Source organism: Sinocyclocheilus rhinocerous, unplaced genomic scaffold, assembly GCF_001515625.1.
Source record: "Sinocyclocheilus rhinocerous isolate Xijiao unplaced genomic scaffold, SAMN03320098_v1.1 scaffold2199, whole genome shotgun sequence".
NCBI classification, from domain to species: Eukaryota; Metazoa; Chordata; class Actinopteri; order Cypriniformes; family Cyprinidae; genus Sinocyclocheilus; species Sinocyclocheilus rhinocerous.
Window position 1 is genome coordinate 420,778 of NW_015659020.1, and position 6,029 is coordinate 426,806.

Sequence of the window (6,029 nt, forward strand, 5' to 3'; positions counted from 1 at the left end):
TGATGGGAGACCTGAAACATTGTGAAAGACACACTTCTTCATTGTTGTAGTTAGCTGATTTTGGAAAGTTCACAGTAAATTAAATGAATGAAACCTTTTCTGCCTCTTACTTTATTTCTCACGCAAAATGTGTGCATAAAAATGTATGCATACAAATTTTGAATTGGTGATATTTACTTATTACTATTTACCACTACTAAAACCAGTATAGCTGCTTAAAAAAATAAAAAATTATTATAGTCTAAAATACTAAATATTAGTCTGATAAAAAATGACACACCGATACTTTTTTCTGACTCTCTCGGCATGTTGCATTATTACGCCATTAGGTGGTGACAATTGATTGTCTTTTTGTGTGAATCAATGAATCATTCACTTAAACGATTCGCTCAGAATCACTAATTCAAGAACGAAACAAGAGTCATTGAAATATCCATTGTAACAATTTGTTCAAAATCACTGATTTATTCAGAATCGAAACTGCCGTGAGACATTGAATCATTTACTTTACAGATTCGTTTAAAATACTAACAAGGACTTTAATACTAATCCATTCAGGAACGATACAAGCCAGTGTGTTTGTGTGCGAGTCATAGAATCATTCCCTCAAACGATTCGTTTTCAAAACAAGGATTCACGGTTGTTGATCGGTGATGCAGCATTTGATTCTGTTTTGGCTTCGTTTGAAACTGTATTCCACGGTGGGTCGAAACTGGAAAAGTAACTGGCAATATCTTGTCTGAAATGTAAGTTACTCAAAGTTGACTTCTTGTTTATTGCACGGTGGTCTAAAAGCAATACCATAATCGCCTAATTATATTTTAAATGAATTTTAATCTGCTGTCAAACGATAAACCAATATATTAAAGGCTAAACCGCTCTCCACTCAATGGAAAAAAAGCACGCTAACATTTTTATCAGGCTCTCTTCAATGATTTAAGAAATTGTAAAGATCTTTTTTACAACCTGAGGGGCCTACTTCTTTTTAACAGGACATTGTTACTAACCTGTCAAAACGAAGCTATACTTTATTAAAAAAAAAACATTCATTTGATATTTGATTGAAATACACCATTACGGTTTCATTAGCTCATCGATTTAGCAGTAATCTCATATCAGAGACCATCAAGCAAGTTACATGCAATAACCTGGGGCTAAATGTTCAAATATGATCCAGACTAGCTAATGACCCTATTACAATCGACCCAGGAAGCTGAGAAAGAGATTCTCCAGGTTTTGCAGTGCCTCATGCAGGCTGCCCTCTGCTGTATCATCAGCCTTACTATTACAAACCGGCACGTAATTCATCCAACTAACACAACTAATAATGTAGCAAATGAAAAAGAGAAGATGGAAGGGGAAAAGCCTTCCATGTCTCCCATATTTTTTCTTTTCCTCTCATTGTCCGTCTCTTTCTTCAGCTCTATGATGTAAGAGGTGAGTGTCCACCACCAATGACCTATTAAATCAGGCTTCATTCCCTCAATTTCTTCGCCAAACAGGCACCAGACCAAAATGTCTGTAGAGACTGATGGTCAGAGAGAGAGACAGCACACAGGCAGACCGACAAATAGGGAGAGAGGAGGGACGAAATAGAACCGCCCAATCAAAAATTATTGCAGCTCCATGAATGTGCCCTGTAAATGTTGGCATGCTAATTGTGCATTTATAAAAAAATGTAATGGTTTGTTAATTTACCTCCCACTCTATGATTGCACTTGAAATGAGTTAATGACTGTGGAGGGAGAGTTAACAACATGCCCTGGCAGACACAATATTTCCCTCTTATTTATCAACCTGGCCTGGGAGAGAGCCTGAGCAGCTTTGATTGAATGAAGAGGATGCATGCCGGGTGAAGAAGTTAAGCTATAGGGACATATATAGACCAGAACTGTAAAAATAGAATTCATGTTTTAATTTTCCTTTACCCCTAAAAAAAATATAATAAGACATAATTATGAAAACTGCATTCAGTTGGATAACAATTTTGCCTTTTTAAACATAAAAAGAAATTGGAAAAACAAAGCAGTCACGCTATCTAAACTAACAACACACCACTAACTTAACTAACTTAACAACACACCACAGTGTGAAACACTAGTAAAACAATCTGTTTTTCTAAATCCTAATATTAGCTATAATTCAAAACAGACTCACTAATCAGCATTAGAGAAACTACTTTGAAACTGTATAGTGCAAATTACAAGCTAATAATAGTTATAAGGAAAACAATTTCATATTATTAAAGGATCAGATTTTCAAACATTAGAATTTAAACCATTGTTTTTTTGTTCAAAATATTGATTTTATTTTCAACACATTTAAGGGTTAAACTACAATCACAAGTTTTAAATTTGAGCTACATTACTAGGTACTAACAGCAACTAAATGCTAATTTTATATTTTTAATAAATAGGCTACTACTGTATATATATATATATATATATATATACTGTATATATGTATGTATACATGTATATGCGTGTGATTATTACACTTAAACACAATAAATAAAACTAGACATGCTTCAAGTTCTACAACAAAGTCAGAAGCATAGTAATTTTAGTGAATGTTTAACTTAGTATTTTGATATAAAAAAATGAAGATGAAGTATTCCACAGAGAGTGAATTGTTTATTTGAACTTCTTGATTTTCATGAGCCTGGTTTATTAAAATGAACCAGATTTCCCAATTCTACATATGAAAGAAAGTACAGTGTAGGAGAGTGCATTTTATTATTCGCTACACAGTAAAGCTGTGTGTTGAATAAAAATGACCTAAAATAGTAACCTTACTGAAATGACTACTTTCACTACTTCTAGTTATTTACTGCCCAAGACTGGCTTTCTTAAACATAAAGCATGTCTGACGGTAACATTGACGTATGACCTGCATGCAGTGAATATCGGGAAATGAATAAACAAACACATAAACTAGATAAGAGACTGGTGCTAATATGGTTAGTAACGTCTCTGGCACTGTCCATTCAAGTCATTTCCTCCAATCTTCCTCAGCAACAGGACATGCCTTGGCGACATATAGACGAGAGGCTATTGAGTTGCTAGACTACTTGTGCTGTAACCCGGGCAATGAGACAGAGAGCAATGCTCAGCAGTTCAGCTGGAATCCTAAACACATTGCAAAGGTATGTTTGTGTTTCTTAGGCTATTTGATGATAAAATTAAAGAAAATAAGTCCCATTTAAACTTCAAAATGTATCAATAAGGTTGATGCTCAAACCTTCAATTTGCATAACTTTTCAATACTATTAACATCTTTTCATCAAGACTGAGATCTGACCTGAATAGAGAGCGAAATGACTTGGGAGGCACTTTAAAGCAACACACTCGTAACTTACTCCACTGGAACTCCACTCCACCCCTCACTAAACAAGCCACTCTATCAGTAAATGCTAATCTCCTAATTAACAAGCTAATTAGGTAATTATGGCTTTGCAGAAGGATGCCTAAATGAATTATGACAACACAGTCACTGCTTTCTGAGACACCTGTGGGCCCCTTTTTTTGGCTGTCACTACAAAAAAAAAAAAAAAGTAAGGTGACAGCCTGTTCAGTTTTCAAAAACTTAATTCTCCTGAAAAAAAGATGTGTATGTTAGGAGACAGGGGCTATTTGTTTTGAGACTGTCAATTAAACCTGTCAGATAAGAACGATTTTTTGACTAATTAGCACCCCTATATGCATAAATAAGCGATAAATAATTAAATGTTATTAAATACTGAAGACATAAAAAGGAGCTATGAACAGTAGTATTGTGCTAGATTTTTATTCATTTTTAAATAAACAATAAATAATATCTACATCATTATTTACATCAATAATATCTACATCATTATTTAACATACTTATGTAACTCATTTTTATGGACCCTTTTCACAAAATTTGATGACACATTTTATAGTTATTAATCCTTGCAACACTTTTTATATTTTCTTTTTTTTTAAATATGTACTGTACATTTATAAAACTATACCTAGTGTTATATTTTAAATTTCAGAAAACTAGGCCTAGTTAATGCTGCTGCATAAGTGTTTCTAATACAATGACTGAGGGAATGTCAGGAATTTGACATCTTTCACTCTATTTTTTTTAAATAATTTTTTTAGAAATGCTATCATGGATTTTTTCTTTTGCTTTTGGAGCAAATAGGAACACAAAAATTATATTTGTTATAGTTTTCGTTCATCACTATAAAAGTTTACCCAACTATGATGACTTCCTCTTCTGAGAACCCTGCAAATGTGAAAAGGGTCTGTTATGCTTTTAATGTTTTATTATATGATGTCTGATAAGATTGTGATGCAGAATCTGGTATGCATTAATTTATGCAATATATTGCATAAATTAATGCATACCAGATTCTGCATCACAATCTTGATAATGTTTTTCTCTCCAAAAGTAAGAGTAACCACTTGGGGGGGAAGCCTTGTGTGCTCATTAGTAAAAAATAATCCTGAATGGTGGGCTTCTGTCCAAGAGCAATAATATTAACAGTTACTACTGACGACAGTGATGTTACAATGGCCGTATTTGGGAGAAACTTCGGCTGATATTTTCAAGAATCTTAGTATATAGGCGTACTGCGCTTTAAGTTGGCTGAAGCAAGTGGGCAGTAAACATCCAAAAATAGAAATTGTGTTTATGTCATTATGTAAGCATGGCATCATGACCACAATAAGCTGAAGTGTCTTTTTTCCCCCTCCCACCAAAAGATTTGCTGTCATACTTGGGGAAAATGAATTATGTTGACATATGGCTGAAAACAATGGTGGAAAGGCATGCAACGTAAGGCAATGAAGAATCATGCGGTGTTGTGGAGGAGAGGATCTGGAGCTGTTCCTTTGAGCCCTCTATGACAGGTATACAGAGCCACCTGACAGCACAGTATTTCAGTGATAAATGCAGTGGGTCTGGGACTTCCATTCACTAAACTCAGGAGTGTGCTGGGCTGATACTTCAAGGTCAAGTGAATATGAAAGAGCTGAACCACACAGCTTGCTAAAAAGAACGAGGGAACGAGCGCCTCTTGTCTGCTTCCTAACTTCGATAAATGTTATGTTGCTTAAATTCATGTGATGTGCTTATAAACACAGATGTTGTGTTACAGTGTCGTTTTGTGATTTTTGGATGTTTGTGATTTAAAAAATTCATAATCTGTCAGCCACACATGCTATATTCAATCTAGTTCATTTACACACTGATAATAAAAATGACAACGACTATATAAATGAAGGTGAAACACACACACACACACACACACACATGCACTCAGTCGCAGCCAAAACAATTGAATTACAGTGCTTGTGGCATGTTGTCTTACTCTGTGATATGTGTGAAATGGTTAATTAAAGGTGAGCTCATTATTCTTGCTCAGGATCCAGTAACTGTGTTAACATGATCCATGACTAATATATCACCCACTTATTGCACCCGAAGAATTTAATCAATTGCTCTGAACACCAATTCATACACAAGAGTTGAAGTAAATATGCCACTATAAATTACTGTTTGATCTGTATTGTTCAGGAGGATTGATGTGTAAATCAAAAGCCAATGGTTGTGTATTAAATATGGTGCTTATATCAAACTATTACAGAACAACATCATGTTGTAGTGTATTTAGGACCATATAGCCGATATTGTCAGTCTGATATAGCCTAAATGTCACATTAAATTACTCTACATAATGGAAGATGTAACTCAAACATTTATATAATATTTATGTATTTATCTGTTAAAAAAGTAATTCAAAATCCAATGAAATTCTAAACAAATTCAGAACAAATATATTAAACAAGTTAAAACCAGTGTGTGTGTGTGTGCGTACATAACTATATTTTTGGACCAATATATATATATATATATATATATATACAGGTCTATGGAATGTCCCCATTAAGATTATCTTAATGAAATGTCTGTGTAACATTCACTCAAGTTTATGCAGCAAATATACAGCAAATTCACTTTAGTTATTAAATTATGCCGTTTATGCAGCAAATATACAAT

The 6,029-nt window shown here is 34.0% G+C and overlaps 1 long non-coding RNA gene across 1 annotated transcript; it reads left to right on the plus strand.

The window, feature by feature from the left end:
* Positions 1 to 654: 654 nt before the first annotated feature.
* LOC107723236 (uncharacterized) lies at positions 655 to 5,431 on the plus strand. Its single transcript, XR_001637902.1, has 3 exons — positions 655 to 746; positions 3,015 to 3,145; positions 4,733 to 5,431. It is a non-coding gene; the product is annotated as an uncharacterized LOC107723236 (long non-coding RNA).
* The last annotated feature ends 598 nt before the right edge of the window (positions 5,432 to 6,029 follow it).